At 38.9% G+C, this 26,524-nt stretch overlaps 1 long non-coding RNA gene across 4 annotated transcripts in view; it reads right to left on the bottom strand.

The window, feature by feature from the left end:
* LOC103348808 (uncharacterized) overlaps window positions 1-17,354 on the bottom strand; it is a 34,991-nt gene extending 17,637 nt beyond the window's left edge. For 3 of the 4 annotated variants that reach the window (XR_011387171.2, XR_011387172.2, XR_011387173.2), the window contains exons 1-2: window positions 17,226-17,354; window positions 16,406-16,456 (exon numbers count right to left, since the gene is read on the bottom strand). This is a non-coding gene — a long non-coding RNA (uncharacterized LOC103348808). Of the gene's footprint in view, window positions 1-16,405; window positions 16,561-17,225 lie in introns of those variants that run through there. The other variant, XR_007920614.3, reaches the window with a different exon arrangement.
* Window positions 17,355-26,524: the final 9,170 nt, after the last annotated feature.

Genomic DNA, 26,524 nt, shown 5'->3' with positions numbered 1-26,524 from the left:
TGGCTGGAAGGAAGACCAAAAACACATTCCCATAAACTCTGTAGGTTTCACATTCTGTAAGACTAGACTTATTACTCCAAATTGAGTCTACAGACCAGCGACATCAGCATCACTGGGAAAGAGGCAGAATCTCAGGTCCCACCTGATACCCAGTGAATCTAAACTGGCATTTTATCAGGATTTTCAAGGGGATTTTGATATGCATGAAAGTTTAGGAGGTGTTGCTTTAGGTCCTGCAAAAATTTAATTCAAGATAATCTTTAAATTAAATATCTACAGTAAATTTAAAGCTAGCTTCCTTGTAGTTAATTGCCATTTTAATGTTAAAATGTCTTTAACACTTTCATAAATTCAAATTTAATTATTGTTACAGAAAATGCTTCACTAGGAAACAATTACTCTAGGCATGGTGCCAAAAGTTTCAAGGTTTAAAAATTACTCAAAACATAACAAAATATTTTGAACATATACATATTTCCTTGTAGGGCAGAAATAACCATACTAAATATCTGTTATCGATTACTGAAATTTCCTGTAAACAAACAATGTTCATAATAGTTAATTATAAAGTAGCAACTCCATGGGATGCTCTTGGTACCAAAATCACTGTTAAATGATGGCTTAGTCCTTAAGGCCCTTATAGTCAAAATCTAGAACTATTTATGGGATTCACATTTGAAATTTCCAAGAGTATTTGGACTTCTTTAGAACTCCAGTTTACATAACAAAAACACGTTCTGAACAATTTATTTAACTAAATTTGGAGTTAGAAGCTCTCAATGGATGTATGAATTATGGGAGCCTTGCCAGATGTTTTGGAGTGTGGAATTCAAAATGCATTAGCAGCATGGCATGTCATGAAGTTTGATGCAAAACATTTCTTCTCCCTTTCCAAAAGCCTTGTTTAGTTTCATTGTAAGGCATGAACTATGGTGACAGTTCATAGCTCTAGGGAAACATCCAAAACCCGTAAGTAGTATCTACCCAGACAGTGGAAATATGAGGCAATTATCTACAGAATCAATGCCATAAAACAGCCTGCCCACCCAGCCGTATGCAGATAACCAAGTCCAAAGTGGGTATTTACCTGTTAGGCTTATTTCGTTTTTTTAATGCCTAACGTTCTATGGAAGAGCTCCCATGTCTTGCTCCAGTCCTATCCCCCCTCAACCTCCCAAGAGTGGTTGAGACTGAATCCCTCTACTTTCTCTGGAACACAGTGGTACCACGTAGCCCTTCTTTTTCATATCCATCTCCTCTAAAACTTTCTTGTCATGCTTGCTACAAAACTTTACCAGCATTTAATAGCATCAGATTTGACACAAGTTGTTGTCTGTGAACAAATGTGCAAGTTGAAAGATGTCCTCTCACACATCTAAAAATGAAATGCACCCAATTATCTTCTCCTGACTCTGTTGTCCCCTAAAGAGTCTAACTGTTGGGAGCCTGCACTGTGGCACAGTGGGTTAAGCTGCCCCTCCTACACTAGCATCCCAAAAGGCAAAGGTTGGAGATCTACCTGCTCCACTTCTGATCCGCCTCCCTGCTAATGGCCTGGGAAAGCAGTAGAAGATGGTCCAAGTGTTTAGGCCCCTGCACCCATATGGGAGAGCCAGAAGCTCCTGTCTTCTGGTTTCCATCTGGCCCAGCCCAGGCTATTGCAGCCATCTAGGGAGAGAACCAGCGGGTAGAAGATCTCTTTCTCTCTCTCTCTCATTCTCTCTCTCTCCTCTCTCTGTAATTCTACTTTTCAAATAAATACAAATAAATATTGTGTTACAAGTCTAATTGTCTTTGGCTTTCCCTCTTCTCTTAGAATTATATTTCTTGCAAGAGAAATTAACACTCTTCAGTTCCTGTTGCCTCCTTAACCAGTCCTCAAAATTCAACAGCAACAGTTGGTAGCAACATCTCCAGTTACTTTGTTAATGCAGAGTTCAAGAACTAGTTTTTCTTTCCCTTTATTTCTCACCTCTCCTCAGCATTCTGAAGTCTGTAGCCTCTTTGAAGTTCTGTTTCCTCCTTCCTCAGACTCTAAGATTCCACTCCTCCCAATGACTTCTCCTAGTACATTTCCACAATTGGGCTTTCAACTCAGTCTCTGATTCCCTTTCACCTCCTAATGGCTTTTCTTGGCACTAGCCTTAACTCAGATCATTTCACATGGCTCTGAGAAGCATCATCCTTAAAAAATGATTCCCTTCTACCTAAAAATCTCCTCATGCTCCATTACTTAGGAACAAAGATACCTCCTTCATTTAAAGCATGAATTATTACAAATAATGATTTATAAATATCAAAATGCTTTGGTCAGTGTAAGTCATACTTAAGTAGCAATGTTGAAAAAAAGAGTAATCTCTAAAGGTAATCCTGGCATTTATGGAGCTTAAATGCTTTAGGCATTGTGCTAATTACTACAAATGCAATTTTAAAAAATGTGTCACAATAGTTCTATAATGTGTTCTAATCATTATCTTCATTTACTGACCATAAGACTCAGGACAATGCCTTGGTTATAATCACACAGAGAACAAGGGGTAGATTAAAGATATGAAAACTAGATAGCCGTAACTTCAGATTCTTTGCTAGAAGCCAGACTTTACATGGCCTTCTGCTATGACATGTTCAGTTACTCCAATATTGTGGTGGGTATTGCAGTTCAGGGGTGACTATGTCACCTGGCACACTCGCATCCTATGCTGGAATGATTCTGCTCTCAATTCCCACTTCCTGCCAATACACACCCTAGGAGGCAGGTGATTGCCCAACTAATTGGGTTCCTGCCAATCACATGGGAGACCTGGATTGAGTTCCAAGCTTCTGGATTCAGCATGACTCACTCCTGCATTTGTGGAGTAAACTTGCAGATGAATCTCTCCCTCTTTCTCTCTTCCTCTCTCTCTTTCCCCCTCTCTTCCCCCCTCCATACCCCTAAAATAAAAATAATTGCAAACAGAAAGTCTAGTATTTCTAACAATGCCACCCTTACACCATAGGAAGAGGAGCGCCTGCTGGGCTCCACTGCCAGTCTGGCTCTGACCCTTGTCACCTTGGTGGGAAGTCTGCCCAGGGGATGTTGCAAACAGGGTGTGCAACACAAAGCACATGTCCTCTCTTCCAAGAATGCTTGGGGTATCTGGAGCTAGACTCGACCTCCTGAAAGACTCTGTGCAGATTTCCAGGGCATGCACAGGCTTCTTTCCTGGGTCTACCAACCTGCATGAATACCATAGTGTCAGAGTCCAAACCTCTAACCCCAGGCATTGCCAAGTATAGGTTGGGTTCCCACAAAAGTGCACTGCAAGTCTCAAGTAGGGCACAGCATTGGGGCTGGAAAGCGAAAGGAAGATGATAACAACCCAGGGTTGGGCTGGTGATCTCGCTCTACCACATTCTGGTACACAAATCCAAGGCATGGAAGGATCCTAAAATCTGCTCTTTCATGCGATTGACAGATTTTTCAAAGTAGGAGGAGAGAGAATATTTTTATGTAGCTGGTTAGCTTGATTTAAAACTTTTAAATATTTATACCTATGGTTTATGTACCTCAACTGTCTGTTCCAGGCCTCACACTTGTTAGGCGTGACCCTGGTTGTTGAGTTTTTCTCCAGTATTTTTTCTATTTGAAGCTTCAAGAAACAGAACATCACCATCCATTTGTTTTTTTCATATATTAAACAATATTATGTAATATAGAGAAGTTTTCTTTTTAACGTAGTATATACAAGCGTCACCTGGAACCATAATTGTCAAAACTGAATGTTCTTAGAAATACCAGAGGTTCCTGTGAAACTGCAGAAACTGACTTGGCAGGTGAAAGGTAGGGCCTGAGGGTCTGAATTTGTCTTTGACCACATTTTCAGCCTCAAGGACCTATAGTATTTGTTGAAAATACAAAATCATAGGCATCACCTTTAGAAAGTCTGATTAAGGGTCCAAATGGGACCCAGATGGTGAGCAAAATAGGCATTTTTGAGGAGGAACCCAGGTGATGCTGCTCAGGTGGTCTGTAGCCCACATTTTGAGGACAAATGCTGTGGAGCATGCTTCTCAAACTTGGGTGTGCATGTGGGCTGCTGGGCACTGTGTGAAAATGCAGGCTCTTGATTCAGTTAGACATTGCATTTCTTAGGCCCCCAGGGGATGCCTGCGCAGCAGACTTGCCCATCACACTGTGCATCGAGGTTTCGGGAGATCATCTTGGAGTGTTCATTGCATGACTATACTGGATACAGCTTATTTAAATTGTAAAATAAGGGGTTAAGAAGGTGGTCTCAGCTATAATGTCTATAGACAGCTTTTTCAATCCTTTTTGCAAGCTTCATGCAGATAATCTACAAGGCCTTTATGTGAAAGCAGAACTCTTTTTGGTGAGTTCCTATTCAGTTATCTGGGAAGCTGGTAAGTCAGGTGAACAATTTCAGAGTGCAAAGGTAAAATGAGAGTAGAATTCTATGAAAACATTTTAGAGCAGCCTAGCCAGACGGGGGGTGGGAAGAATGGCTTGGGGAGGGAATACGAGTCTACTATTTATGCCCTTAACTTTAGGGACCTCTTCCCACAGCACACCAAAACTCTTGAGATATGCAGTGTTCTTAAATGACAGAAAAAATCATGAATGAAGGTGACAGAGTTGTTTCACAGGATTAATGATCACAGTTGAACTGTCTGGCATTTATTATTTACAGTATTTCTCACATTTATTTTTGGCACAATTGTATGTGAGTAGATTCCATCCTATGTGCAGGAAAGGAACTTTGGAATTGAATTTATCTCTTGCAAGCTAAAATGTTCACTCTGATTTATAAATGTACAATGGGATAAGATTCAATGAGCCTTGATGAGACAAAACTGAAATAATTCAGAATCAGGAGCCTGAAATATTATAGGCAGTTTGCTCATCTCTGAAATCTCATATTGTTATTTAAATTCCTCTAAGTTCATTAATCCCATTTAATAGCTGCTGATGCAAATCCACTTGTACTTTTGGGAAGAGAAAAATAATGGGCCATAATGCCCTAGTACCACAGAAAATAATACAATTATTTTTACTTTGTAAGTGGTAACAATTGAAGAGTTAGAGATTTTGAGATGCTATAACTACAAATTTAGCAAAAAGTAGGCATTTAATGATAGAGTTCACTTTGGTGGTTTAGGTTTTATTTTGAATGTTTGTTTTGTCTTAAAAGCACTAATGCTGAAATGTTGTCTCAAATCTTTATTTTCAAATCACTTATTATATTACCCTAAATTATGGGGTGCAGGAAAGGCCAGATTTAAAAGAAAGGACACTTTACTGTCTCATTTTTCTATAAATAACATGACACTTTATGAAATAAGAATTATCATGAAAGTTTCTCTTTTTCTTCCCATCACTCCATTTGCAAGTAAGCACTGAGTGAATGGCCTTCCTCCAAGGAGCTCAGTGGATCAGTCCAAATATAGCATATAATGGGTAGAGGTTGACTGTAGGAAGTCTGAGAAAAATGGCAATCTATAATTTCACCACAATTATAATGTTTCCCTTAAATAATAGTTATGTCTAAGGGGTGAGTGCTAACAAATACCTTTTAAAGATGCTGCTGTTACTTTCATTGTTGGATGCTTGGGCATTCTCTGCAGATGCCCTGAGAAGCAGTGAAAGACCCGCCCGTGACGCTGACCCAGGGTGGTTTGGAGGTGGAGGGTTGCAATCAAGCAAAGGCCCTCAGCCCATTGCGGAGGGTGGAGAGCGTTTTTATCTAGAAGGCCTGGCTGTGCCACATGTACAGGAAGCAAACGTAGCCAAGTTAAGGGACTCTCTGTCAGGATTGACCAGGCCACCATCAAGGCCCCACAGAGGAGAAAACGGTGTTGATCTCAGTTGGGATGTCTCCGAGAAAACCCTTCGTTTTTTCTAGTTTCTTAATAACTAAGAATGCTACAACATAGGGGATTTAGGTGTAAATCCTGATTTGTCTGTTTTATACCCAGCCTCTGCAAGAGGAAGATGTATGAGTAAAGCTAAGTCCTGGATAAAGAACTCCATGGCCATAAAGACAGCTGTGTGGGGATATCTTAGAAGGAATATGGTTCTGGTCCTAAGAATCAAAACAAAGCAGGTGAGTGGCAATTAGACCGGAAATCGTCAAGTAGCAGACACATCGTTCACAGGCAGCGGGACCTAGGTTTGTCCAATATCTTGGGGACAAAGGAGAGTTTGGCTGAAGGGAACACCCTCCCTGGGATTACTTGGGGAAGGGCACAGTAGAACACAGACAACTGTCCTGGGTAGATTTATTGGTATATTTCAGGAGAGTCCTCTGTCCCCACTGTCACACACTGTACTATTATGGATCATGATTAGGGATGGGATCATGCATTTTGCCAAGTTTAAAACCCACACAAAATTGTAGGGTTAGAGTCTGGAACAAAACTGCAGCTTCTTGGTGTGGAGTTTTTCTACTTATGGCAAAATGTGGCTTCCGGGAGGGTGAGTTAAGATGCCTCAAAGGGAAAAAATTCTTCCAAGGGAACATTTTGATAATTCAAGTGTAAATAAATATAAATCCAAAACACATTTTTAATTAAAGGGAAATTGCTTAGAAAAACACATTTATATCCACTCCCCTTTCCGCACATACTCACTCACAGTCCCCTCCAAAGAAAGTTCAAAAGGGGTAGCTTTGGAAAGGGAGCATTTATAAAGCCACACTGGATGGCCTTTTCAGTGAGTGTCCTGAAATCAAACTCTTGGAATACGCCTACAATTTATTGAAGTAATATTAATGGGCGTTGTTGTAAATCACAATAAATCATGTTTAATAAAACACTTATAGAAGTAACTGGTTATGAAACCTATTTCATTATTTCCGCACACTGAACATACCAACATTTGTGTACTTTTACCAACTTACTTCGTGATCTTTCCTAAGTAGGTTTTCCATTTCCCAAGAGGTTCCTGTTCTTTGACAGCCATGAATCCTTTGCATTTTCACCTGTCTTTAACCATTCTGTCACACCAAGCCACTTGAATTACTGTATGTGAGATATGAAAACTTAGTTTAAGCTTCTTTTTTTCCTTTTAAGCTCTTTCTCATCTTGTGGTTTTTGTGGCATCTTCTAATTATGTTGCATAAAATGCCATCTACTCCATATATAGATCTATAAAAATATGTATAATAAGCAACCGTTCAGAGGGAAAGAAGACAGGAACAATGGGAGGGAAGAAATGTGAAAAGGAGTATTCCCTTTCCCTGGAACATTTGTAGTATCTATCTATGGTCTAGGACTTTTTATTTTTCCCCTGACACTTGACTTCAAAAGGTGACCCAAAGTCACTGACACAGAATTCCTTAGAGATCTCACACCAGCTGCCTACAAGGATAAACTGAATTTAGTATTTATCCCCATATCTATACAAAAAGGAAGAAGAAGTTTGGTTTGTATAAATGAAACAATTAAAAGAGCACCTAGATGTGAGCCTTAAGAATCTGTTTTCAAGTGTGCATTTACAATGGCCTTCTCCTACTCCTAGCTCAATGGTTGTCTCCCCCACTAGACTCAACTTAGGTCCATGAATGTATCTTTCTCAAACTGACTTCTTTACTCTCTAATACTGGGCCTAGAGCTTATAGGTTTCCAATAAATGTCTCAAAAATAAATTATTTTTAAAGATTCCATAATACATAATTTTTATCCTCTTATGGAAAGCTTGTATCCAATAAAAAAATCAAACCAAGGATAACAATGAAAGATTTATGGGCCTCTTGTGCTTTAAAAATAGAACAACAAAGACTGGAGCCGTGGCTCACTCGGCTAATCCTCCGCCTGCGGCGCTGGCACCCAAGGTTCTAGTCCCAGTTGGGGTGCCAGTTCTGTCCCAGTTGCTCCTCTTCCAGTCCAGCTCTCTGCTGTGGCCTGGGAAGGCAGTGGAGGATGGCCCAAGTGCTTGGGCTCTGTACCCGCATAGGAGACCGGGAGGAAGCACCTGGCTCCTGGCTTTGGATCGGCGCAGAGCACCAGCCATAGCGGCCTTTTGGGGGTGAACCAACAGAAGGAAGACCTTTCTCTCTGTCTCTCTCTCTCTCACTGTCTAACTCTGACTGTCAAAAAAAAAAAAAATAGAACAACAAAGATCTACAATGAGTATGTTCAGGTACAGCAGGCTTAATGGTCCTATGTTTTGAACTGTTTATGAATGACTTTTAAAGTAGGAGTGGAAAAACATCCACTACCTATTCCCAGAATTTAAATGGAGGGCAAGAGACATACTTTATACACAAAAGCTATGGCAGCAGTTCGAATGTGACCTATGTAATTGTGGAAGGGAGATTTTCTAAACACAGCTAATTTCCAGCAAATCTAACACACTAAAATCAGATGATTACAAAAAAGAAATTGTTTTTGTATAGAAATGTGTGTGTACATACATGTTTCTCCTCCAGATCCCACAGTGACAAGAATTGTATCCCCAAAGTGTGTAGGGCTATTGTGAGCAAAAACATTGGCGTTAGATATAAACCCCACATGTCAGTTAGGTGTGTGTTTTTACAGAAAGTAAAAATGGACCCAAATGCTTCAGGATGCCAATTTAAGAGGCATATGATACATTTGTCAGATAATTTATGATTATTTCTTTAGTATTCATAAGGAAATCATCTGGTTAAGACAAGGCACACTTGAGCTTTGATTTTCATTTTTGTTACTATTGGCACTTGCCAATAATAATGAGTTTTAAAATGTGTAAATTAAGGACTATTTTAAATGGAGCCAATGCATTACTTAAGTGTAAATCCATGTGTACTCGAAAGGCAAAATTAGTAAATATGCATGATTCACTTATCTGGACTTTGAATATTGTTTTCATTTTATATTTGTGGTCCAAGAAACCCTATAAAAAATCTTTTTTGAAGTCTCAAAACAAGTACTTTCTGATTGAACATAATTAAGAAATTAAATAGTTGTATCAAAAATCAGAATTAAATTTTTATTCTAAATTATGAATTTCAGCATATTTCATAATTATTTGTGTAGGGGGAGTATTGTTAAGGGAATTTTTAAGGGAATATTTGATATTTGACATTTGACATCAGTGTATAGATAAGATCTTAAGCTTCTATTCTGCAGAAAAAAAAGGAAGTTATTTAGTTTCTTTTGCCATTCAGTGCTTATAGTGACACTCAGGGGGAGCTAATTTAGCAATAGCAATGGAGACTTGTGATTCTCTTTTTCTTTAACTGAATTTCTCCTTTCAGGTTAATGATTAAACACATTGAGTGGCATAATTGGGGGAAAATGAGATTTCCCAGGCAATGAATGGCTTTCTAATAGATTACAAATTTATTCTGAACAGATAAGCTACTGTATTTTCAATTGGACAATCAAAATATCATTTTACTTCAAAGGAAAGAGAGCAATAATTGAATACCTTGACTGACTTCATATTTATGACTGTTTTCCCATTATAGAATACAATTGGGCATAGTTTTATATTCCTATGAACTGAACACATTTCTTCTCCACGTGGAATTCATTACATGAGAGAGGTATTGTACAGCAGACAAAATGAGAGGCATATAAGAATCGGGTCAGTGGCAATAAACCATTCTTGCCCGGTATTCAGTCACCCTTTCAAAAGAATAAAGGCTATCTCACTTTTCTCTTCTCAGAATCACCTCCTTTGCCCCTATAGTTGAAATATTCACATTTGTGTTTAAAGGTATCTCATTTTTCTTTAATGATCCTGAGGAATATAGAAATATACATACCGTAACACTAATTCAGATGATGTGAATAACAACCCAAGGTTGTGGAAGAAATAAATTTAAACATGTTAGTTGCAAATTAAGAGATTGATAGTGCAGTGAAACAGCAGCCAAACTTATGACATCGGTGACTGCAGGTGTTTGGGAGGAAATTTAGGGATGTGAACAAAGCCACATAATCCTGCTGTGCAGGGTCCCTCCCTCAGGCACTGGCAGCAGCCTAGGAACAGAAGTGTAGACATACAGGGTTAACCCTGCCATGCAGCACAAACTCATTTCTAAAAACAGCCTTTGCATAGCCTCATTGTTATCAATGTTTAGCATTTATCAAATGGCAATGATGCACTTTATGGTGAATAAAACATCAAATGGTCTTGATGAATGCCACATGCTACTTTTGTGTAAAGGGTAAACTCAAGAGCCTAACACTGGCATAAGAACCAAGAAGATGTTACTCTTCAAAGATAATTCATGAGGTCCTTGCTTGGGGTTCTCCTTGAATCTGGAATTAAATAAATTCAGCTTCTGTCAAATCTGATGCTAATATCTCACAACCATGATACCTTTCTTTGGCTTGTCCTTAAGTTATGCGTTTAAGCCCCAGATCTCAACAAATCCTACCTGTAAGTCAACAGGCTGGTGTGAATTCAAAGGAATAAAAAATACTATGAATATTCAGTTTGATATGCAGAAGGCAAGTTTAGATGAGCTGCATAGGAACAGTTCATTCTCCAACTAGGATGTACTGAGATTATACTCTGCATGATGACCAACACATTCTTCTTGGTCTTGAAAACTCATGATCTAATGAGCAGATGTGGGTGAGGTACACAAGCCTGCAAATGGAGGGCTTTCCTGTAGTTTCACAGAGATAGGGAATTGTATACCCTGATCCCCCAACAGCTGGAATGAGGTGGGAGTAAGGAGAGAAAGTTATTCCCCAAGAAGGAATGTGATAGGCTCAGTCTTGAAAGACTAATGGGAATTATCATGTTTAAAGGCTGGAGACTAAGTGTTCAAAGAGGAGTAAATGGTAAAAGCCAAGGTGTAGAAGCAAAGGAGGCTGCAAGGCATCAGCGACCTTGCCAATACTGTGGACGACTGAAAGCTGCGGGGTAGTGGATCCAGGTCCAGGCAACGAGGCCAACTCCGGAGGACATTGCAGTATGCTTTGGGATGTACACTGACATCTTTTGAACACTTTTAGGTAAGTGAGTGCCTTGATTCACTTTACATATTCAAAAGACTTAACTGGCACCCTATAGAGACTTTTTGGAGAAGACTGGAATGTTTGAAGAAGAATGAGTGGGGGTTTAATTTACATGGAGCCATCAAGTGACTGGTCTCTTCAGGAGTAATTCTTTCTTGTTTTTAAAGATTGATTTATTTATTTGAGAGGCAGAGTTACAGACAGAAAGAGTGAGAGACAGGCTGGTGCACAGCTCACTTGGTTAATCCTCTGCCTGCTGCCCTGGCAACCATATGGGTGCCAGTTCTAGTCCTGGTTACTCCTCTTCCAGTCCAGCTCTCTGCTCTGTCCTGGGAAAGCAATGGAGGATGGCCCAGGTGCTTGGGCCCCTGCACCCGCATGGGAGACCAGGAAGAGTCACCCGGCTCCTGGCGTTGGATCTGCACAGCTCCATCCGTTGCAGCCATTTGGGGAGTGAACCAACGGAAGGAAAACCTTTCTGTCTCTCTCTCTCTCACTGTCTGTAATTCTACCTGTCAAATAATAAAAAGAGAGAGAGAGAGAGACAGAGACAGAGACAGAGACAGAGGTCCATCTACTGGTTTTCTCCCCAAGAGCCGCAACAGCCAGACCTGGGCTGATCTAAAGCCAGGAGCCTGGATCTTCTTCAGGGTCTCCCACAGAAGTTCAGGGGCCCAAGCACTTGGACCATCTCTACTGCTCTCCCAGGCACATTAGCCAGGAGCTGGATCGGAAGTGGAGCAGTGGGAACCCAAACTGGCACCCATATGTGATGCCAGTGCCACAGGCAGAGACTTAAGCTACTGCGCCAGTGACGGCCCCAGGTCTAATTCTTCAACATGGTAGCAGTGTCTGTGGTCTTTCAGTTTATATGAACACCTGCGATGCCTTGTTGGAGTGCTTCCTCCCCCAGTCAAGGAACTTAGGAAAACTGTGGTAGTTGCATGGCGAAAGCAGACATTGTTTCTCTTCTTCAGTGGATGAGCCTCTTCCTGCTGTTTCGCAAGTCACTCTGTGTATCACTTCATCATAAAAATCACTGTCACAGTTTCACTTTTGGGATTTATTAAATATCCCCTGAATGCTACTAAATCATCAGTAACCCTGGTCCTCAATGATCTCATTATGATTAGCAGCTGTCAGTCATTTTATGCTTGTAACATGCCAAATACCCTGGTAAGGACATCTATGCATTATTGCATTCAGTCCTCCAGGAGTGCTATAAGGGAAATATCATCCTCATATCGCCATTTTGTCTATGGAGGAACTGAGCCTTTAGAAAAAGCAAAAACAAAAGCTGTAGTTTGCTTTCAAGAACATCCGGAAGTAGCAGATCCAAGGTAAGAACCCGGAGCTGTTTTATAGCAAAGCCCCGCCTTTAGTTATCTCTGTGTCCTGCCTAGTTGAACTAGTTTCCACTATTTTTTTTAAAGTTTTAACTCTTGTTTTTAAAACATTTCTCTGTAATAGATAATGTACCATCCTTTAAATGAAAATATTTTTGCATCTTCAATAATATGTTTTGAATGAACTCTCAGTAGAGTTCAGTTTGTTTTGCATGTCTCCCTTGGCCTTTTCAAAGCCTCTCTTTTGTTTTGTTGCTTTATTTGTATTTTAAATCAGGACATTTCTTCCTGTGGAGTCCACATCAACCACTCTTGGGACATCCTTACATTGCAGCAGAGGCTAAAAATGGAAAATCCAGGGTCCTTAACTGGACTCTGGCTTTATAATTGCTCCTGCGGTGCTCTCACCACATTCCCAGATGTGTGGAGAGACAGAGGGTAGTGAGGGAAGTGAAATGGCAAAATAAAGCTAAGCAAACAGTTTGCCTAACAGATGTTAACCCAATTCATAATTTAAAAGTTCCTATTTTTGTTCATCATGTAGACAATGAACATTTTAATTTCTCCACCAAACACTGCTTATGAATCAGGTTCAGAAAGCTGAAGTCATTAATATTTGCATCCAACTTTCTTCCTAGCCATAGGTCAAAGAAACAAAAGGGGCATGTTTTCTTTTTGTTCGAAGCTTAGCATCATTACGAAGCCTTGTTAGGACTTATACAATTTGTTTAAATATGTCTTCTTAGTTAATAGGGACTAGATTTAATCAAGATGGAATAACCTGTTGTTGTAACACAAATCCCATTGGAAAACCAATACTCCAGAGTTATGTACGGGTCGTTTGAAATAGAATAATAGAAATCAACTATGACTAACATTTCTCCCTCTCGTCACTCTCACAGTAAACTTAATTCCTATATGGAGTTTGGGGGTGGGAGGGAGCATTAAAAAACTCAATTCGGTTAGTAGAATAAACCATTATCATCTCCCTACTAAGATATGTGAGCAGAATACGGAGAGCTATTTACATTGAAGAAAGAAAAAGAATATTTGCACATACTTTATAACTATATGGTGACAAGTTATTTAGCTGGCAGAATCTAATTCAACCTGTGAGTTTCCTAATCTCCAGTCTGGTACTCACACCACAGGGAAGCTGCAACCACAGCCTCCTCACAGGGTGGGTTCCTCAAATTTCAAGTACAACACAAGTCTCTCAACAAGATCAGCCCCTTGGGGCAGGAAGGTCAAGCTGACACAAATAGTAGTAGGCATATTGGTGGTAAAAGTCAAATGTATACCGGAGGAGCTGGAATGATTGCAAATCTAACTCTTGTGCTCTAAAAGGACAACAAATAGAAAGCAAAGGCATATAGACAAGAACAAAGAAAATTAAAAGCACTGAGCAAAACCTGAAGAACAATCCAATGTTAGGTGAAAGCCCAGGGTAATGAGAAGGGACATTCTTGCAAAGAGAGAAATGTCTTTTTTGATCCAGTGTTAGGACTTGTACACTTTCACATTTTTCTCCCCTTTTATGTGACATCTTCATCATTTTCCCATAGGTAAAAATTACAGACTCATTGACTTTCTACTTATCAGAGGACTGACACCGGAGAAGAGATACGGAAGTGAGGAGAGGGAGCATCTTCATTATAATTGCAGATGAATGCAGGAGGTAAACAGAGAAGAAGCAGGATGGTGGTTGTGGTGATGAGAGGGATTTAAAGACATTTTGTGGAATCAGAATCACAAACTGGACATGAGCTTAGAGACTAAATCTTCCAATATTTGTCTTTCACGATGAAAAAACAACAAGGGATGAGATATTCTTACCGAACTTTCCTATCTCACTTCTGGAATTTCTGTTGTTCTTGCAATTATATGATAAACCTACCTTATGAAAGAGATACTGAGTGTTTACAAAGCAGGGGCAACAAATTTATTTGGCTGTCATATATTAAAATTCAATAACTTTAAGATGTTTCTTTCAGCTGTAAAAATTCATATTTTCTATTTCCCCCCTGGGAAATATCTCATCTCTCCCAGTGAAAATAGTTTTCTTTGGAGTAATTTCTGTCTTATCAATGTTTAAGTTTTAGCGTCCTGTAAATCTGTGAATAAGAATGCACTTATTTTTTTGCTCCCAGTTTGATCTTTTGGTGGGAAACTATAATCATAAAGATATATACAAGGAAGTTTAAGCAGTTTCTAGGAAGCTACAGTATAACTAACCTTTGTAACTAAGGCAATATGCATAGGGGTTTTATTAAAATTGTTTTGCAGCCACAAAAAATTTTACAGAGGTATATACTTTAATATGGTCTTCTATCTGCAACTTTATGGACTTAGCTTTAGGTTTTATTAATGCAAAAATAAAACCATGTGAGTAATCAATGTTATATATAGTAACTGGTCCAGTTACTATATATTATTGTTATATACTATAATATCAGTATCATTTTTACAAACATACTGAAACTAACTAGAATGAAGAAGTACCATAGATTTATTTTGTTGTCTTTTTGTCTTTTTCTGGTAATTTCTAAACTTGAAGATGTCTCATTCTGATTATTCTGTATTTAGAGATGGGCTTTGGAAACCTGAAGATTTTTAAATGCCTTTTCCCAATATATCTTTTTTTTTTAACTTCATGACATTTTTATAATAATATCAATAGAGAGCAAAGTCATAATTGTAGAAGGACTCTGTGTACTAAACCATCTTGTCTCCTCATTGGGGGTCCAGGGTATCTCCTCTGAACGAAGGAAGGGACACAGGTCACAACCTTTTCTTTCCTCCAGAAAGTGACAGCTGTATCCCAGAAACCAAAAAAAAAAAATAAAAAAAAAATAAAAAAAAACAAAAACAAAAAAACACACAAAAGGAATATTCTGTAGAAATAAATATGGTGTTTTCCTGTTGATTCCCTGAGCTGGCCTGTCACTTGAGCAAAGGAAGAAAAAATAGCTTAGGGCAAGAAAGGGACACATATGAGCATATTCAACAAAAAATCCACATGATTAGAGACATTGTTACTAATTACAATTAAACTGAAAAATAGGCTGCTTCCTTCTGACTGAATAATCTTGGGTCTTCAGGATAAAGGCTGTCTTGAGTGTTTTCCCATTCCTATTGTCGTTAACTTGGCAACCGGGGTTTACAAACAGTAAGGCCTATGTTCACAATGAAAGTGAAGTAATTACAAAAGTTGTAAAAATCACTTTGCGAAATCTGATTTTTGCATTTGGATTTATGAGACAAATGCCAGGTGGGAGCACAGACAAGAAGGACAGAGCAGAGAAATATGTTTTAGATCATCAGCTACATGAGAACTATCTTACCCCATAAGCAGCGGAGCCGTGGATTAGGTTAGCACTGAGAATTTCTTTGCAGTGAATAAATTTAATTCGATACAAATTAGATTTTTAGGCAAATATCTGAAAATCTAACGTTTTCTGCATATCTGAGCTAAGTGCATGTCACAAGCGAACTTGCAAAAAGGAAGTAAAATGATCTCTCTATGTGTGCATGATTTTAACTTTAGAGAGTACTGATTCTGAAAATCATTCAGGTAGGACATGAGAAGGTATTGTTGATTCAGTAGATGGCAGTCTTCCAACTAAGCTGGGGGAAAAAAAAAAACCTTGTGAAATCACGTTTTAAGAGAAGGAAAACTTGTGTTTTGAATAACATGCAACTTTGTGACACTGATTCTTAAAGATAAAATTGAGTTTAAAAATTCAGAGTCGTTCTGTGGACATGAAACAATTTAAATTCATTGCCAATATAAATCAGTGAGCCAAGTTGTAACTTTTACTCTAATTATTAGAACAGCAATGATAAAAAAAAAGATGGCATTTTCCCTTTCATCTATCTGTCCCCTTACATTCAGGTAAGGAAAGAAATGGCTTAAATTAGGTCTCTAGACACTGAATTAAAGTATTATCACCCCAATAGCCTTAGTTCTGCCGACCAAAGAAAGAAACATACAAACACAAAAAATACCCCTTGTATGTTGCAAAACCCTAAGCAGAATTTAGAGACAGATTAGACAGAAGCAGGTGGACCAGAGTCTAGAGAGTTTTCGTTCTGCAACTTACCTTGGGATCCCGAGCAATTTCCATAAACTCTCTGACTTGCGTCCTCTCTCTCTAAAAGCAGAGATAAGAAAACCAACAGCCTTGGATCGCTGTGAGAATACGAAATACACTTGTACCACTTCAGAGACGTTTCATTTCTTTCCTTTCCTTTTTTTTTTTCCTATCTTTTCTCCCTTCCTGAAAAGTGATCTTGGGACTATGCATATATCTATAATCAAATAGGTAGATATTTAAGCAAAGTGAATTAAAATAAATTTCATTTAAATAATTTTAAGCTGATTTTTTTTGTGATAATTGACCCTTTTCTTTATGGGATGAAGGCACAAGAATACAAAGTGATGACCTTATCATTTCTATTTAAAATTTGTGTTTTTACTTTCTTTCATGTTCAGCATATATGAATCATTAATTGTGTTTTGTCCTATACAGGAGTTTGTGCATCAGAGTTAAGCTTATATCAAAATGACACTTTACTCTCATTAAGAATGTGTTGCTCAGTGTTTAGTATTAGAAAGAAAAAAAGCAAAGTTAGATCTATACCTTGAAAGATATTACAAAGAGGAAATTCTATCTGTTATCTTCCAGTATTTTTTCCTCAATCCAAGTAAAGTGTAGGGATTTATTATTCGTACTCTAGCAAATGGATATTGCTACAAAGTGACAAAATCTCATAATTTCTTGCTCTACTGATATTTTGCTGAGTAGTATTATGAATTTAATATCAAATTAACTTCTGATAATATATATTTAATAATCCTTTTTCCTAATAAATTTAAAATAATTTTTTAAAAATTCTTTGTCCAGTGAAAAGTCAAATTACCTCGTTGACCTGGCCTCAGCTCCATCTTAGATGGTTGGGCTGTGCTAGTCTCCATTCCATCCATCCCTTCAGTGTGTATCCTTAAAGTGTTGGATGTGGAGCGCAAATGATCTGTACTATAAGACAGTCTTAGAAAGCTGTTTTCATTTTGAAGGATTCCTCTACCTCAATGATTTGGTTAAGACACTGTGGCAAAAAAAAAAAAAAAAAAAAAAAAAAAAAACCTAAATGAAAGATCTCTGTGAGTGAGATCCCAGCAGAAAGAATGGGCCATCAAAGAAGGAGGTACCTTTCTCTGAAGGGAGGAGAGAACTTCCACTTTGACCATGGCCTTGTCTAAACAAGATCGGAGTTGGCGAACTCAATAGGGTTCCATAGCCAACTCAATAGGGTTCCATAGCCTTGGCAGCTCAGGACAAGAGCCTCCGGTGATGACTGACGTCATAAATAAGAGTGTCAATTGTTAAATCAACAACAGGAATTACTGTACACTTACTCCCCATGTAGGCTCTCTGTCCTTAATGTGTTGTACTATGTGAATTAACGGTATAACTAGTACTCAAATAGTACTTTATACTTTGTGTTTCTGTGTGGGTGCAAACTGTGGAAATCTTTACTTAGTATATACTAAATTGATCTGCTGTATATAAAGATAATTGAAAATGAATCTTGATGTGAATGGGATTGGAGAGGGAGTGGGAGATGGGATGGTTGCGGGTGGGAGGGAGGTTTTGGGGGGAAAAAGACGCTATAATCCAAAAGTTGTACTTTGGAAATTTATATTTATTAAATAAAAGTTAAAAAAAGGAAGAGGTTTGCAAATATGCAATAAATGAAAAAAAATGTGCTTAGTGAAAAGACAGGTGGAACTCTGTTGCTCTGCAGGTAAACCATACACATTGGCAAATCTCACTGTGAAGATTTGGGGGAAGAGCTGCTTTCTTATGTGGATGCTGCTGCAGTAGGGTGTTGGGGTTGACTAATACAGGCTGCTACTGAGAAATACAATCAGAGGTTCCTCAGCTATTAGGACTCCCATCAATTCTGTGTTGTTGCTTACAGAGCTCACGGCTTCAAGAATGTAGTCTTGAAGTTTGTTTGTTTGGGGGTAGTTTTGTCTAGGTAAAGTAAGTAAAAGTCACTGGCACCACTACATTTTTGAAATTTCATTCCTTAAAAGTTTTTCATGCCACTTGTCTTATTCCTTTAGCATCTTTACTTTCAAAGTAAAGCAGAATATATTTTAAAAGATATTAAATGTTGTGACTGGGGGAACCTGGAATACAGATTTGAGAGAAGGAGGATCATACCTGTGAGAAGTGGGAACTGTGTCAACAAAGGAGTGACTGTTGAATGAGGTAAATGAAGCTCTCTGGGGAACGCAGCTACCCCTATTATTGCAACTTTAAGTCGTTGCAACAAATGTACTCTTCCCCTCACCCACCACATTTCTTATCAAAACAGATGTACTTCAACTGTGTGATATTATTTAAAAACATTCATGTCATAGGTCACTGAGGAGAACTGTGAGTTTGTTAAATGTGAAGATGCCTTGTCTCATTTGCCTGTGAATTCTCCATCCTAAACAGTCTTTCAAAAAATGGCTGCTGAATGAATGAATGCAACAAGGAATGAATGATGTTCCCTGAATTTGTGTGGATTTGATTGAACTCAGGGTTGATTGCTGATCCACAGAATCAAAATCCTGGTTTGTCTCTGTAGTGTGTGTGTTGCTTACAAATACCCAGCTAGGACATGTAATCGTTTTTTGTTCACTTATTTCTAAAAATCTTGATTTGATATGAAGTCAAATGATCTATCACTGAGCTACACTCCTTCAGCCAAAAAATCATCGTGGATTTATTAACCTCTACAAAGGGCTCTCCCACTTAAAGGCTTGGTGACACCCAATAAGTGAATTTATCACAGCTCTTTGACCATTCAAACGCTAGAGTTGTCCTTCTAGCATTTAGATCTGTTGATAAACAGACTCCAAATTTCAATGTTTTTTGCCAAAAGTTGGGAAAATATTGCATTAGGTGTTGTTCTTAGTCTCCAGATAATAGATAGTTTGGTTGGTGATATATTGATACACAGCATCTCTAAGCTCAAAGGTAACTTTGCTCACCTGATCGCTAATTAGGGTGAAGGCCTTCTGTTTCATAAACGAATTTCCATTGTGGCTATTATGAGCTATAACAATGATTGATAACAGGATATGGCTTAAGCCTATATGCTTAAACAAACACAGGAACAAAGAAACACACCCAAGTAAGCACAGGAAGAAAGGAACCTTGGAAACTTTTGACCAGTCAGAATAGATTTGTGTTTAGTCTTATGATCCCTTGACTTTTCTGTCTAAGCCAGTGGTGGTTATTTTCAATCCCTCCCTCAGCTTCTGAATTAGGTTACTTTCATAAAATGCTTAAAATGTTAATGTTAATGCACTTAACTTTTGTGAGCCACCTTTGCATAATATGTACACACTCATTGTTATCAGGTATAAACTATTATCCTCAATAAAATTTCTCACTTTTTTGCCACACTCTAGAAAGGATGCTATGGACCAAGAGAAGAAGTGAAAGTGTTCAATAAGTCATGAAATTCCCATTGACAAAAAGGTTGGAAAATCCCTAAACTCCTTTTTAGATTGTCTATACTTTTTAAACAACTCATAATTTCAGTGTTTTCTCACAATGAGAAACCATACTCAGTACTTCTTATGCTATCCGTGCAAATTTATTCACATTAATATCTAAGAGTGAAGGACAAAAGGTGATATTTGTCATAATTTGATAATTTGATGTATAAGAATAACATAAAATATATTGTTTTGAGTTTAGCGGGTCATTAGGAAAAGGTGAATTAAAGTGTCAGAGAGAGGAGAGAGGACTCATTTTAGTTGAGTTCATACCTAAATGCCCTTTTCTGGATTTGAATACTCTGTTCCCTGTCACAGAAATGTAATGTATGTGATCTATGGGTTGAACTCAAATAAAATGCTCGATTTCTACCCTTTTGGATCTCAAAGAGAGGTTATAGAATGACATTATTGTGTTCCAATCTGCCATTGCTTTTCCTAATTGTCGATGTGGACTAGAAACAAAAGTCATGCAGGCAACAAGTAAAGACACTGTCTTCATTTCATGCTTCGAAACATTAGAATAACAACAGTCTTCAGAGTGTGAGTATGGCTGTCTCATGATGGTGCTGTTGTAGAGCTATCTGAAGCTTCGTAAGTTAGCTCTGAAGGATCAGACATGAATTCTTGGGCCAGATTCAGCACACCGAAGATTACCTTATATGATTGAGGAACTTGCCATGGCTAAGCAGAACCAAGGTGACATGTTCCATTAAGACCATTTTATTTTATTTACTTTTTAAAATGAATTTGTTTATTTGAAAGTCAGTTACACAGAGAGAGAAGGAGAGGCAGAGAGAGAGAGGTCTTCCACCCACTGGTTCACTCCCCAATTGGCTGCAATGGCCAGAACTGTGCTGATCCGGAGCCAGGAGCCAGGAGTTTCTTCTGGTCTTCCACGTGGGTGCAGGGGCCCAAGGACTTGGGCCATCTTCTACTGCTTTCTCAGACCATAGCTGAGAGTGGGATTGGAAGTGGGGCAGCCAGGCTGCAAACCAGTGCCCACATGGGATGCCAGCACTGCAGGCTTTACCTGCTACAACACAGTGCCGGCCCCTAGACCATTTTAAATGAATCGACTCACACACTGACTGAGTGCCTACTATAGTATGAAAACTGTAGTATGCAAATATATATCTCACAGGTAACACAGGATAGAACTTTGGCTCTATTCTGCTACTTTTTGTAAATGATACATTAACACAACTTCACCCAACTTCTGTGAAAGCAGATTCCCCCCATCTGCCTCATTATCAAGAATATGCACCAAGTCTCTATAAGCCTAGTTAAGTGGATGTTGTCTATTAAAATATTAATGGTAATTAACCCAATTGTGATAGTAATATTAAATATTTTCTTTAAAATTTTGTTTCCATTCTTTCATCACTTCCTGAATTCACACTACAAATATAATTTTGAAATAGAATTAGCCAAGAAACAAAAAGAAATAAGAATACATCAGTATTAGGAATCACAGAAATCCATGCTAACAAATAGAACTTGCAAAATCAAGTATCGAAAGAATCATTGTTACTGTAACCTGATGCATTAGCTATCTTTGCAATAGAAGAATACACAAATAATCAGCAATTTTTGTCAAGATCTTTCTCATTTGCTTTTAGTTTTAACATATCTTTAAAGGAACTGACTTGAACTTAAAATTCATGGCTCCCTTGACACTGTTAAAAGTATATTTTCGTATCACTTCCCTATTTGTTTTATCACCTTTTTAAAAGGAAAAGTTGAAGATTAAAATTTTATATACAGTTATTACCAAGTTTCCAATGCATGTGGCCTCTTGTAAAAACTATTACTGGGTGCCCCACCCATGGCTTCTTTCCAGTTCCAAATCAGCTCGCTTTTGTTACAAAGGAATGGTTAGCTTGGGGGTGGACCAATGTTCCCTCTCACTACAGGTTCTTTTACATGCTGAATTTGGATGATTTTTATGGCTTGTAGCAAGACAGTTGAAGTCATCACAGGATTTAATAGACTATTCACCTCTCTGTACCATTTTCATGAATAGCTCATAAGATTATCTTGGGCTTTTTTCCATTGGAAAGCAAAATATGACAATACTTTATCTTGTGTTAAATTTTACCAATTGCTACACCTTATGATTCTTTTCCCCTCATAATTCTTCCCTATTTTATAAAATAAAAAAAGTTAAGTTACTTCAATAAGGTGCAAATAGTTTGTGAATTGCACTCTTTTATGAGGTTATTTATGAAGTAGTCGCTAAATCAAATAATCAACCTTCAGGATTTCCAGGAAGAGAGAGCTTGAAAATGTACTACTTGCTGGCAGCATTCACTCATTTTTATGAAACCTTGTTTCCATATGCATTTTAGTTCAGTAGACTATATCATATGTCCTTATTTTGATACATATAAATAAGATAATTATTAAATACATATAAATTAGATAATTATTTTGAATGTAACTGGGAGGAAGTGCAAGTGTGTGCTCCTATTACAAATAGATCAAAATATTTCAAGTAAACAGCACTGAAATAATTTAAAAGGTTGTTCATAAAATTGAAAAATTTAAAGATTCTTGCCAAGGTGTCTTACTGATAACTTTATTTTCAGGTCCTAGCTCCTAGCTTCACATCTAGGAATTGTTATCAAATGGAATTTGTTGCAGGAATGTCATCTCACTAGATATCAGAATAGTCCATAACAGTCCTCTGGCTGAATCCTGGATATCATTCAACCCTCTTAAGATATAGACTCAGGACAGGAGAACTGTCACTGTAGTTAGTTGAGTTAATCTCTCTCATATCTGCCCAGCTTCTAATCATTGTAATGACTGAAAACATAAGCCAATCTGAGATTTATCTTGGATTGTACATGTTTTTCCTTCTGCGGAGCCTGCCAGTAATAATATCAGTGTCAGCAGTTTGAATCCTGGCCCAACCTCCTATTGGTTGGATGTAGCACATTTTAGACCCCTCAAGGACCCTGGTACATCAGCAGTACTACTGCAGGAAGCAGAAGGGCCAGTTTCAAATTGCCAAATAGAGGGAAAGGAAGAAGTAGCAGCAATTCTGGATTCTTTGGCACAGTACACTAAGGCAGTGGTTTTCAACTTGAGTCACACATAAAAATTACCAGCAAGTTTTTAAGTCATAGCTATACCCATGGCTTCACCCCAGACCAATTAACACAGGGTATCCCCCAACATGGACAGGGTTTTTCAAGTTACTTATGTCACTGTAATGTTCTACTGGAGTCAGGAACCAGACAGCTAAGGAGACTTAAGCAAAAGGAGAGAAAGGGCACAGTGGGACCATACCCAGTGAAATTTCTTAGTGAATACAAGTAAAATGACTCTCCCCAGATACCCTGCAATTGGGAGTCAGGCAGTGTGCCTTGGGAAGGAGAAGATGCCCAAAGGACTGAAGTCCTTGTAATAGCAAGTTAACAAAACATTAAACATTCGTTTGTAAAAACAGGTTTTACAGATGGGGTATAATTTTTCCATGGGGTCAAACATTAACTCCTGCTAATACATGAAATGCTGAGGAAATGTGGGCCTCTCCTTTAATAGGTAAGTAAACTGGTGAACCCACTGGGCCTATAGCCACTGGATTAAGAGCAAGCGTGTTACTCTCAAGCTAATACTTAGGAGTTTCTGAACACATAAGCAGTTCCTAAGATTGGCTCAATCTCTCCGCTGGCCTCCTCTGGCTCTTGCTGCTTTCCCCTCAGTGAAGGTCAGGTAGATGGGAGGGATGCTGTCCAAGTACTGCTTTCTGTCTGCCCTGCTGGCCACCAGTGTTCAAATCTGTGATCCATTCTTGACTCATAGACCACTCCTTCTTCATGTTGACAGCTGCCCATCAGCTCCACCTGGACCATATCTCCTCCCTCTCTTCTCTTCCTCCCCTGACTTAGTGGTTCTCTTCCCTTATCACCAACCAGCATATCTGATCAGCGTACTCCCCTGCCCCCTTGCTAGGTACACTTTTCCCTGGTTGAGTTGCCTCCTTAATTGTATATGGAGGAGCATGTCAGATGACTTTGTCTCCTCCTCCCCTACTCCCTGCCCTGCCAAGTTCTACCTGATGCCACACTAATCCCACAGGGCCGAAGTAGAGAGGATGGAAATTCAATCAGATAATTGACAACTTCTCTCTTCTCTTTGGCAAACATAACTATAGTAGAAGGTACAGACCTTTATGTCGGCCGGTGTATCATCCCTCTCTAGGGGAGAGATACTTTTCCTATGCACAAGATAAAGATGAAGTAAATTAATTTATAAACTTTCTTCAGAGCTCTTGTTTGCTTGTTTCTTTCTTTTTTTGATTTGTTTGTCAGCACTCTGGCCTCAGAATCAGCCCTTAAGACATTCAGATCTGGCTAAAAAGGCCATGAGAGTTTCTCAGGCATGGAAAGCCAAGACACGGTAGCAAACAAACAAACAAACAAAAAAAAACAAAAAAAAACAAAAAAAAAAAAACAAAAAAAACCAAAAAACCTAAATGAAAGATCTCTGTGAGTGAGATCCCAGTGGAAAGAAAGGGCCATCAAAGAAGGAGGTACCTTTCTCTGAAGGGAGGAGAGAACTTCCACTTTGATTATGGCATTGTCTAAATAAGGTCAGAGTTTGTGAACTCAAGGGGCTTCCATAGCCTTGGCAGCTTAGGACAAGAGCCTCGGATGATCATTGATACCATAGATAACAGTGTCAATTGTTAAATCAACAACAGGATAATCCTCCACCTGCGGGGCCGGCACACCGGGTTCTAGTTCTGGTCGGGGCGCCGGATTCTGTCCTGGTTGCTCTTCTTCCAGTCCAGCTCTCTGCTGTGGCCCGGGAGTGCAGTGGAGGATGGCCCAAGTGCTTGGGCCCCTGCACACACATGGGAGACCAGGAGAAGCACCTGGCTCCTGGCTTCAGATCAGCTTGGTGTAGCGGCCATTGGGGGATGAACCAACAGAAAAAGGAAGACCTTTCTCTCTGTCTCTCTCACTGTCCACTCTGCCTGTCAAAAAACAAACAAACAAACAAACAAACAAAACCAGGAGTCACTGTGCACTTACTCCCCATGTAGGATCTCTGTTCTTAATGTGTTGTACTATGTGAATTAATGATAAAACTAGTATTCAAACAGCACTTTATACAATGTGTGTCTGTGTGGGTGCAGTCTGTTGAAATCTTTACTTAGTATATACTAAGTTGATCTTCTGTATATATAGATAATTAAAAATGAATCTTAATGAAGAATGGGATGGGAGAAGGAGTAGGAGATGAGATGGTTGTGGGTGGGAGGGAGGTTATGGGGGGAAAACCACTATAATCCAAAAGTTGTACTTTTGAAATTTGTATTTAGTAAATAAAAGTTTAAAAAAATACTTGTTTATTTATTGAAAGTGTTACAGACAGAAAGGGATAGACAGAGAGAGAGGGAGAGAGAGAGGGGGAGAGAGAGAGAGAGAGAGAGAGAGAGAGAGAGAGAGAGAGAGAAATCTTCCAGCCACTGGTCAACTTTCCAAGTGACTTCAATAGCCAGGGTTCGATAAAGCCAAAGTCAGGAGCTAGAAACTTTATCCAGGTCTCCTTTGAAGGCAGCAGGGGCCCAATCACTTGGGCCATCTTCTATTGTTTTCCCTAGGACATTAGCAGGGAGCAGGATTGGAAAAGGAGCAGCTGGGACTCAAATCAGCTCCTGTAAAGGTCGCTGGTATCACAGGCGACGTCTTTACCTGCTACACCACAACACTGGCCCTCAGATTCATTATTTTGAAATGTGATAACTTAAATGCTAGAAGCTATGCACTTTTTATTTCTCTTGCACTTTTCTGGAACAAATGTGTCATTGTCTTGAACATTAGGCAGGTGGAAGTCACGCCAGCCCAGGAAAGAGTAAGGTACTTGGTTAGGAAAGAAGAGAGGGAAAATTCCATGGATCAACTCCAGATTATCACCCTCATTGCAGAAGGAGCTATCCACAAATGCACCACTTACCATTTTTTGGAGGGGATCAAAGAACTCCACGGGAAGGGAGTGCTTTCTTTTGGCCCAGACACATGTTTTGCTGTTTATCAGCTGCTAAATATATGCTTGATGCTGCCAATATGCAAGTCTCACCAATATGGCTGTAATAGCACCTGCTTTCATGGTTGTCCTGAAGATCAAATAATTGAACATAAAAAAGCACCTATCCCAGTATCCACCATGAAGTAGAAAGCAGTTTTATGGTAGAATGAAAGTAGTACTAATCTATTTCCTTAGTTCAGCCTTTGTTTCTGTATTCATACCTATTATTGTTACTGTTGTTTGCTAGAAGGACTGTAACTCCCTAAGTCAATTCTTTAAAAAAAAAAAAAAAAGATTTCTTTATTTGTTTGAAAGTCAGAGTTATACAGAAAGAGACAGAGAAGGAGAGAGAGAGAGAGAGAGAGAAAGTCTTCCATCGGCTGGTTTACTCCCCAGTTGGCTGCAAGGGCCAGAGTTGCACAGATCCGAAGCCAGGAACCAGGAGCTCACCCCACGTCTTCCAAAGCAGGTTAAAGGGCCTAAGTACTTAGGCCATCTTCCTCTGCTTTCCTAGGCCACAGCAGAGAGCTGGATAGGAAGTAGAGCAGCCAGGATCTGAACAGGCACCCATGTGGTATGCCGGCACTACAGGCGGCGGCTTCACCTGCTATGC

This window comes from Oryctolagus cuniculus, chromosome 3 (assembly GCF_051225735.1).
Source record: "Oryctolagus cuniculus isolate XC-2025 breed Fujian yellow rabbit chromosome 3, ASM5122573v1, whole genome shotgun sequence".
Classification (NCBI taxonomy): domain Eukaryota; kingdom Metazoa; phylum Chordata; class Mammalia; order Lagomorpha; family Leporidae; genus Oryctolagus; species Oryctolagus cuniculus.
This window is presented reverse-complemented; position numbering and strand designations above follow the sequence as displayed.